Here is a 10,024-nt window from a genome sequence, read left to right as displayed (position 1 = left end):
AAATACAATTTTATATTTTTCACTAGAGATAGATTTATTACTTTCAGATTTTTGCTCTTGTATAGCATAATAAGTGATCCCATATTTCTCAGATAAAACAGTAAGGAATATATCACTTTGATACAGTATAATTCTATAGGAAAAGAAATTATTTCTTTATGAAATACTAAACATAAATTTGTTTAATCAAATACAGTTGGAAGGCATGTGAAGAGGAAGTTAAGGGATGATTGATATGAAAGAATAATAAGACCAAGTTCGTGTCAATGACCAATTAATGGAAATGCTAGTTCGTCAGGTGACAGGTGTCTCCATTTTACATAATTAAGTCTATTTCTCAAACCAGAGATTCATAAATAAACTCTGGGTTTGTTTTGTGTTTTCCCTCTATCATACAAATTATATTTATGGTTAATCTATTCATAGAACTACCAAACTTGAGGTGATCTTACAAATAATTTAGCTAATTCCTCATTTTTTATATGAGGAAACTGAGGAAAAGTCAATAGACAGTATCACAGTGTCCTTGGTTATTCTTCCACTTTCTTTAAATTTGCCTAATTCAAATGATACCATATTTTCTCACATAAATTTGCTTACACCTCTCCCTGCTTTTAAGAAAATGTTTATACCATATGAAGCAGGTAGAGACCAGGAAGAAATACCTACCTGTAAACCACTGCACTTTTCCAGGAAGGTTTTGTGAAGCTGGTAATATAGCCCTTGAGGCAGGATGAGAATGATACTATTCTCATTATTGGTTGGATCCTTTCTCCTTGAATAAGATTGTAAAAACCTAAGTGTCCATCGACAGATGAATGGATAAAGAAGATGTAGCACATATATACAATGGAATATTATTCAGCCATAAAAAGAAATGAAATTGAGTTATTTGTAGTGAGGTGGATGGACCTAGAGTCTGTCATACAGAGTGAAGTAAGTCAGAAAGAGAAAAACAAATACTGTATGCTAACACATATATATGGAATCTAAAAAACCAAATGTGAAATAGATAGCTAGTGGGAAGCAGCCGCATAGCACAGGGAGACCAGCTTGGTGCTTTGTGACCACCTACAGGGGTGGGTTAGGGAGGGTGGGTGGGAGACACAAGAGGGAGGGGATATGGGGATAAATGTATATGTATGACTGATTCACTTTGTTATACAGCAGAAACTAACAAACCATCTTGAAAAAAAAAAAGGTGCTGAAGATCCTAGGGGCAGGACAGGAATAAAGATGCAGATGTAGAGAATGGAAAGATGTTAAAAAAAAAAACAACTAGAAGGTGGTCAGGTGATTCCCATTCCAGTCTTTTTTTTTTCCCCTGTCTTTTGCAACACATATTTGAACTGATACTTTACATTTATTGTTCAACAAAAGAAGCAACAGAGAGTGTTATGATATAGGTCAACAATATGGCACCAAATGTGGCACATCATTGAAGGGTGCATTTCCCTTTACAAATTTCTTCGAAAGGAGATTTAGCAGGTAGAGATAATAGTTAAAATGGGGGCTGTCCACTCAGCCAGGGGGTGGCACTGCCACTCAGTGGAAAGAGGCCTGGTCTAGAAGCCCAGCCTGAGATCCAACTCTAAATTTGTCACTAGCTATGTGATGCTGGGTTAGCCAGTTAAACTTCCTGAGACTAATTTTCTTAATCGGATAAATGAGAAATTGGATGTGATTCATAGTTAGTTGACTAGTTTAAAAGACTTCCAGGCCCATGGATTTAAGTTGTGAGTATGAAATGGCTAGGTATAAGACAATGGGGAGTTATATGGCCTGAGGAAGATGCATATAGAACCTAGATATATTCAAATTCGAATTTATTGAAAACACTTTATCAAGTATTGGTGAGGATGTGGAGCATATGGAATTCATATATTGCTGGTGAATATATAAATTAATTCAATCATTTTGGAAAACTGTTTAGTAGTTGTAAGAATATTTTTAAACTATTTATAACTTGTGACTTAGCAGTTTGATTCCTGGGTAGACACACATTAGAATGAGTGCTTATATCCACCCAAAGACATGTACAAGACTATTCATAGCAGCTGTATTCATACATATAAAAGATGATATGCTGTATGATTCCAGCTATGAAAAATTTAAAAGCAATCAAAACTAATCTATGGGGATAGAGATGAGAACAGTGATCATTTTGGGTCCTTTTAGTTGTTTAAAAGGGCTATAAGAAAACTGTGGACATTTTCAGTATCTTGATTGGGATGTGGTTTACAGAGGTATATACATATACAACCATTCACTTAAGATTTGGGCACTTTACTGTATTGTATCTAGGTGATACTACGATTTGAAAAACAGAAAAAAGGAAATAAACAGTAACAAAAAAAGAAAAAAAAAAACGAAAGAAGGAAAGGAGAAAGAAACATTTTGTTGGAAGAATATAAAACCATCTACAGAGGGACTTCTGCCCAGAGATTGCCACTTTGCTGTTTCTGGGTTGTGTGAGCTTTAGAATCCTCTTCAGCTATAATTGTCAATGATTGTTTGAATAAGAGAAAAAATTCAGGTGAAAATTTGGGAACGACAAAGTAAAGTTAACACCAACTTTTATGGCCCAGTATTATGATTGTCAACGGACTCATTGACAAGAAAATGATACTAACTATAAAAATTCTAAATTGCCGTGTCAAGTCCCCACTTTCCTTACCTGAAAGCTACGGTTGCCTTGTGCATCATAACATTGACTGTAAATTAGAAACCTCATTTTTACTTCCTACATCTGCAGAGACCAGTGCTTAAAGAGGGTCTGCTTGAAATGGATTTTACAATTCAAATTCAGTTGCACAAAATCTTACCACTCTGAGCAAAAATAAAAAGCTTCCCCCTGCTATTATAATCAGCACAATAACCTGAGTTCACAGATTAGCTCTGTGTGGCCATTGTATCCAGAGTGATTCGGGTTAAACTCTGATTCAAACATCGAAGAAATTTCAGAGCAGGTGAAATCAGCAGCTGCTTCACTGGTATATTCTGTGGGAGGGAAGGAGTTGTCACCCACGTTCAGTAGAACATCATCTTCTTCCCATAGATTCAAACAGGGACAGAAATCCACAAAGTCATGCTTTATACTTTATAAGAAAGTATAGGATTGAGTCATTAGACCTTGGTATGATTATGCTTTCTTTTAGATAAATATGGCCTCTAAATTAAGATTAAAAACTCTGAATAAAGGAAGTAACATTTATTGAGCTTGCAACATGTATCCAGGATTTTAACTTCTACCCCTCATTTAATTCAAAAACACCATTCCCATTTTATACATGATTAAAGTGAGCCTTGGCGAACATAAACACCTAGCTGTTGGTGGAATTCAGGATTCACCCTGGGGTGTCTGTCTTCCTTCCACTGCATCTCTCCACAGGCTCCTTTAAGGGAAGGGACACTGCAGTTTTCTGTTTTCAGAGTTTCTGACAACTATAGGTAAATGCTAAAGCACTGACATAAATACTAGACCACAAATTCAGTTATGCAAGAGACATATTTTTCTTTCAATTCCTATAAATAGAAGTTACTTTCTTTTTGACCTCATTCTTCTATTTGGCAGAAATTTGTCCTCAGTCAATTTAAGATGTCCTCACTTCCAGGTTACACCCTTCCCCCCCACCCCACCCCGTTCCCATCCTTCCATGCCTGAGGCTGCCTGTAAGTCTTGGGAGGTTGATGAGTGTGATAATTGGTTATCACCTGCTCAGGCTGGCTTTTGTCCCGTCTCATTGGACCACATAGGTTGTAGCTATGTCATCCAGGGTTCAGGACATTCTTAGGTCTGGCTCAATGTCTGATAATTTCTTGATCCTCTCTGGGACTTGGGAAAATTTGCTCAGTTTTCTACTGTAGATAGATCAAGGGAGATCAAGCCTGGAGGCTGTCTCTGGCCATGCTGCCATTTTCCCTCTAATAATCTTTAACATTATAGGGTGCATATGTGTGTTTGCCTGATGGGGGCTGTTCAGAATAGGAAGACGACTTTGGATTTTGCTTTGTCCAAGCCCTCTTCTCTTGAATATTTAAATGTATATGGATGTTCTGTCACTTTTCCCTCCTTACCTTCAGTACAGAAAATTTATAACCCAAAGAAAGGTGGGTGGATATAGGTAAAGGGAAGGGGAATATTTCTGTCAAACAACACATTCTTTCAAATCATTTTCATGTCCTATGGAGACTTCCAGTGGCTCTCTTAAATTGGTTTACCCATAACAACTCTCCTAGAGGCAATGAATGCCCAGTTACGGAAGACACTAGGGGTGCAGGGGTCCGGGGGTGGGAGGCGGTTTCGAATACACTGTGAAATGTTAGATATATTATCCCTCTATGCTAAGCATATAATCAACACTCAGTAAATACTTATTTAATTGAGATAAATGAAATACAAAAGAGATCACATATTTGCCAGGCTAGAGTTTTTCAAACCTGGTTGAGCAACAAAATCACCCGGAAGACTTAAACAAATTCAGATTTCTAGGCCTCATACCTGGAGTTTTAAACTTAAACTTTGAGGAGGGATTGAGAAAGTCTTTAAAAAAATACTCTTCTTCGGGTGATTTGACAAATATGAGACCTACCAGTTTAGCAATCTGATTACTCAAGTTTATCTGGTATTACCCTGTGAAGTACAGAGCAGGGTCCTAAGAGAATGGGACATTAATAGACACATTTTGGTAGTAGAAGAAAGAATCTGAACTTAGTAGAACATCCATGGAAATATATAATATAAAACTTCTTCTACGAACACATTTCATTTGAGCAAAGGAATGGATTCAGCCTACAAGTAGCCCTATTACTTCACAGACTCATTGCTTCCTGGTTTTTAATCCTTTCCTCACATCAAAATTGGATATATTCACTTTAGTAATAAGACTAATTTACATAAATGTGTTAATTCCCAAGTCATTTGAATTTTAGCATTTTTTGGGTCTAATATTGAAGTGAAAGTTTTGTGTCTTAGTAAAAGATTTTCATGAGCTGGAGAGGTAGTCTGAGAGATATTTTTAGGGCTGGAATGGCCTTCTCAGTTAAAAAATATACTGTACCTGAAACTTGCTTTAAAATTCAATGTACTTCAGTAATTTTGGTTTATATGTGATGATGGTGGAGGAGGATGACAGAGGAGATGGGAGAGAAAAAGCCTAGAATAATCCCACTTGCTTCTTTCCCTTCATGCTAGTTAATTTTAATTTCTACCATTCATTTCTTTAACAAACTACTATTGCTAGATATTGTTGCTAGTATTTAGAATCAAGAAGATCAGTATGCTATTGTCTTGACGTGGGAGAACTCATAGTCTAGTGAAGAAGAAAGATACATAATCATTAATTTCAATAAAACCTTGTGGTATGATAGAGATCTGAATGAAGTGTTGTACCATCACGTAAGACATAGAGGCCTGTTTAGGAAAAATAAGGAATGTTTTCTAGAGATGATGCATCTGAATGGGGTCTTGAAGAATAAATGAGTTTCTGGGGGAGGGAAGAGATAAAAAGAAGGAAGGGCATTCCATGAAGAAGAAACAGTGTGTGCAAAGGCAAGGGTTACAAAGGTAAATGGTGTGTGTTTAGGAAAGTGTCGTTAATTCAATGTGGCTGGACCAGGGGGTGCATGGGAGGATATGAGGCCAAAAATATAGGTTGGTGCAAATTTAGGAAGGGCCTAATATTCCACTTCAATGACATTAACTTCATTCACGGACATTAAGGGAGACAAATGTTTTTTAGCAAAGGAATGACATAAGAAGGTTTATATTTTAGAAAAAAATGGACTCAAAGTATATAAGGGATGGTTTAGAGGGAGAAGGTGGTGGGGCAACAAGACAAGTTAGTACAGGAGCAGTACAGGAGCCAGAATTTGACTCTTAAAATAAAACAATTACAGAGGGGCTGGGAGGAAAGAGAATATTTGGAAAGAAAATAAAGAATTGGAATTGACAGAACTTGGTTTGAAAATGTTTCTTCTTAATCTGGGTTCTCTCAGAAGTGGACCCTGAGATGAACACTTGGGTGGATAATATTTAAATAATGTTGGTCAGGCAGCGGGAAGTGACAGGTGGAGGGGATGGAGCCAGTGAGCAGTGCACAGCCACCATGGGTGACCACAGCCTAACCTGGGGAAAATCTGGGAATCTGAGGAAAATGCTTTCCTCAGACTGACTGCACTTGTGGAGTTAAAGCCTGGAGTATTTTTCTTCAAGTGGAAAATGGAGAGGTAAGGGTCGTACTGGTATTGGTTTGAAGAGTAGGTAGGATGCATGGAAGAGATGAAATCTGTTAAAGCTATTGTTGAGGACAGAGTGAAAGCAGTAGCTTGAGCAAGATGTAAGACCAAAAAATTAAAAAAAAAAAAAATTATCTTGGAGATTTCTGGCCAAAGAGAACAATCAGTTGAGAAGGAAATACTGAAGATGAGAGAAAGGCTTGCCATACGCGATAGAAAAAGTTCCCAGATATGTTGGGAGTACATGGGATCTGAACAAGTTTTGGCAGTTGGCAGTAGATCCAAGAGGAGAGGATGGCTGTTTCTTCCTCTGAGGTGAAATGGAGAGAAGTGAAGATGGAAGGGGTGTAAATACCCCTTGAGGAGGGGAGAAGGTCATTTTAGGGAGCTCATGCCTGATAGTTTCATTTTCTGTGCAGCAACGAAAAGAATATGGATGAATCTAGGAGACTTGTCTTCCTCACAGACATTAAGATCTAAGAGGCCTAAAAACTTATCTGTTCATCACTGCGTCTCTAGCATCCAGCGGTGTGTTGGAATATAGGAGACTATCAAAACATAGTTTTTAAATGGAATGAATGAATGAAAAATGGAACATGCCATAACAGCGGGAAAAGAGTCAGAAGTACCTGGGTTCAAATCCCACCTCGCTGTATCACATTGCATTGATAAGAGTTCATTCGCAGGAGTCTTATGAGGATTACATGAAGGAGTGAATGAATGAATGAATAATATTCGATGCACATGAAAATAAAATCAAAAACAATTATACACATTCTTTTTATCCTGCTTATTATCATAAATCTCAAATAGTACAAATATGCTGATCTTAGGATATAAACTTTTCTCTTTATTTTGTCCCATTGCAAAGGAAGAGGAGTTTTTTTTTTCTTTTTTTTTTTTTTGCGGTACCCGGGCCTCTCACCGCTGTGGCCTCTCCCGCTGTGGAGCACAGACTCCGGACGCGCAGGCCCAGCGGCCATAGCTCACGGGCCCAGCTGCTCCACGACATGCGGGATCCTCCCGGACCGGGGCGCGAACCCGTGTCCCCTGCATCGGCAGGCGGATTCCCAGCCACTGCGCCACCAGGGAAGCCCAAGGAAGGGGAATATTAAACCTTGGCTTTTTAGTAGATTATTCTTAAATGTTATAATTTTCTCCAATTAAGCAAGAGAACATTATTGGAACACAAATAATTTTCCATCCTAAGGTAAAATATGCATGCATATGTTTTCTCACCTGATTCAAATTAAATACAACATACACAATTTGAAAGGTAGGTTATTCAATGTTGTTGGATTTTAAAACTTTCCTAAATGTTACCCAGTGCCACGAGGGACAGCTAATATCACAGAAAACAGAATTTAATATACAGCAGGTTTCTGAGAAGTTAGAGAGAGGACAGAAATTGATAGAGTGAGGTTTAATCAAGATAAATGGAAAGCATTTCACTAGGGAAAGATCAAATGTGAAGGGAAAAAAAAAGAGTGAAAGCCAGAAAATTGTAGGTTCAGAGTCATTAATGTGAAAAAAAGTGCTAAAGTGATAGTTGTCAATAAATTTTATGTGAGTTTACAATAAGATGATATTGCAAAAAAGGGTATCATATGAGAAATTATTAACTGAAATATATATATATCTATGAATGACCTGGGGAATAAAAATCGTCCTTTTTTTTTTTTGTATGGATGAACACATATGTAAAATACAATACATGTTCAATTATTCTATGGCCCTTAATTTTTGTTCCTTGTAATGGCTCTAAAGTTAAAAAAAAAACAATAACCCACATAACTGGAGATTATAAGCCTTTTGTCCCATCACACTCGATTACTGCTCTTTCTCAGACTTCATCCTTCTGTACCTTTGCTGTTTTTACTCCCTCTGCCTGGACCTACCTTCCTCCATTCTGTGGTTATACAGATTGAATCCATTCATCTAGGCCAACCTCAAATGTAATCTCACATTGGTGAAGACTTGATTTCTGCTGCCAATATGCCATGCTGCCCTGTCTGATTTTCCTTCCCTGAGAATCAGGACACAGGGGTGGGAAAGTACTAGAATGGAAGAGAAAGTAGAGGGGGCTACGGGTTTGACCTGCATGAGACTGGGTGTAGAAATTGAGATTTCATATGAGTATGGATATGATGAAGAAGTAGTGAGTACACTCTCTGAGAGATGTTCTGGAGGATGCAGAGATGGTTCTGGGAATGAATGACCTCAACAGACCTCCTTGAAAGCATATTACCAGATCTTTCTGCCAGTTATCAATGTATTTTATTGTCTGTCAGCTCAAATGCTTGAAAAAGGGGGCCAGAAAGTAAGCCTAGATAAGCAAAATTCATTTGCTTAGTGGCTCCTTCTTGGAGCACGAATTTAATACTTCGTTAGTGACCGCAGGCGATGAGGTGTACTCTTGCCAGGGGACACAAGAATACCAGGAATGTTGTTCCTTCTCATATATTGCATGATATGGAAAGCTGCCAGCACTGAGTGGCACATGTAACAGGGAAGGGCTTCATAGAAGGTTAGGCTTCCCTGGCACTTGGTCACATGATCCAACAGACCCTATGATACTATGGGTGTTAGCGGGGGGAAAAGGTTCAGTGTGGATTTCATGGCAAGCCCCAGTGAGAAAATCATAACACAGGCCCCTGGGATTTGAAGCAAGACCATGCCAACTGCAGCAAAGAATTCTAAGTCATTTTAGAAACAGTTCCTGGTGAGTCACTGGGCCCTGGGAGAGACTGAACCTTTGATCTTGAGGCAAAGTGACTCTGTATCTGAAATGAATTTCTTATTGTGAGCTGGGTTATATGGGATCAGCAGAGTCAAAAAGTCAGACAAGCCCAGCAACAGTCACAAGAAGGCATAGGTACATCTGGAATAGAGTCCATGAAAGACCAGAGGACGAGAGTAAGGTGAAAACGAAGGCATCCCAGACAGCTGCTGCAGAAACACCAGCAGCTGTCTCCTGGCTCACTCCTGTGGTTCGTCATGTGGCAGGTCTTGTACGACTGGATGAAGAAAGAAGAAAAAGCCCAAGTTTGATTTATGAGTGAGTCAGCATGGTATGTGTGTGAAAGCAGGAAACAGATGGCAGCTACATTATAGCCATACTCAAAGGTGGCTTTGAAAATAACAGAGAGGGAAAGTGTTCCCTATGGGCAGAGCTGGGGAGCAGTTCACTCTGCTTTTTATGGAATGAGAAGTGGACCAAGGTGAGAATATATACAAATTGCTAAGAAGTGCCCAATGGCCTGGCCAGCTTGTCGTGGACCTAGAAAGAAAAGGAATAGAAGATCAGAGACAAGGAGTCCTGGTGTAGGAGCATGAGGGTGGACACAAAGTGTAAAGAGTTTTCTATCACACTTTGATGCTACCAGAAAGCACTCAGTGTGAAAGAGTCACAGAAAACCAAGTAGACAAAATGACTTGGCCAGGCCATGTTATCCAGGCTTTGCCATCAGCCATCCTGGATCTGGACTAGTTGGCACATTACTGGCAAGGTCTCTGTGGCAAAGATGGATGCTGTGCTTGGACCCAACAGAAGGGACTCCATTTGTTTTGGTCTATCTAGATACTGATGCTTCTGAATGTCCAAACTGCCATCAACAGAAACCAACTCTGAGCACTATTCTTTTTTTTTTTTTTTTTTTCTGTGGTATGCGGGCCTCCCTCTGTTGTGGCCTCTCCTGTTGCGGAGCACAGGCTCCGGACGCGCAGGCTCAGCGGCCGTGGCTCACGGGCCCAGCCGCTCCGCGGCACGTGGGATCCTCCCGGATCG

This window comes from Physeter macrocephalus, chromosome 5 (genome assembly GCF_002837175.3).
Source record: "Physeter macrocephalus isolate SW-GA chromosome 5, ASM283717v5, whole genome shotgun sequence".
NCBI classification, from domain to species: Eukaryota; Metazoa; Chordata; class Mammalia; order Artiodactyla; family Physeteridae; genus Physeter; species Physeter macrocephalus.
The sequence above is the reverse complement of the archived record's forward strand: the minus strand, read 5'-3'. Positions refer to the sequence as shown.